The sequence below is a fragment of the Asparagus officinalis genome, chromosome 1 (genome assembly GCF_001876935.1).
Source record: "Asparagus officinalis chromosome 1, Aspof.V1, whole genome shotgun sequence".
In the NCBI taxonomy this organism is placed as follows: Eukaryota; Viridiplantae; Streptophyta; class Magnoliopsida; order Asparagales; family Asparagaceae; genus Asparagus; species Asparagus officinalis.
Window position 1 is genome coordinate 80,254,806 of NC_033794.1, and position 988 is coordinate 80,255,793.

Here is a 988-nt window from a genome sequence, read left to right on the forward strand (position 1 = left end):
CTGCCTTTATATAAATTGTCAAACTAGTTTGACTAAAATGATGGTTTCAAAACACATTTGAAAAAGAAACACCATGCCATGGTGTTTTTTATAAAAACACAACAAAAAAACACATTGATTACCAAACATCTATAATGACAAGGGTTCAAACTATTTTAAGTGATCTGATCAGGTAAACTGTAAACTGATCAAATTCTTATCTAACAAAAACTTAATAATATTAAGTTTCTTATGCTTGAAATCTCCATTATAACATCATGACATTGGCCTTTATATAAATTGTCAAACTAGTTTGACTAAAATGATGGTTTCAAAACACATTTGAAAAAGAAACACCATGCCATGGTGTTTTTTATAAAAACACAACAAAAAAACACATTGATTACCAAACATCTATAATGACAAGGGTTCAAACTATTTTAAGTGATCTGATCAGGTAAACTGTAAACTGATCAAATTCTTATCTAACAAAAACTTAATAATATTAAGTTTCTTATGCTTGAAATCTCCATTATAACATCATGACATTGTTAAACATTTTAAACCTTAGGGTGATTAAGATCCTCTCTATTGCCAAAAAGCAGCAAAATGCACTAAGACTGGGAGAAATCTTCAGATATATATCAAACATGTCGATAAGTTAAGGAGTCTTTTTCTTGGACCGTAAAGCTTGGACTCGTGCAACAATTTTTACTGGTTACGGACTGTTGGCACATCTTGACACAGAAAAGAAAAGGAAAATAAATTGAAAGCTACCAATTCGGGTCGGGTTATCTAGCCCAACCTACCCGCGCTAAAGGTCCGATCCACTAACCCATCCGTTACAAATAAACAAAATCTCCAACAAAATCCGATGATTACAACAAAAAACAATGGAATACCACCATCCGTACCCCTACGAATACGAGAAACCCCCGCCACCGCCGCCCTCCCTCACCGGCGACTCCTACTACCTCCACCACCACCACCCTCCGCCACCTCCTTCCCT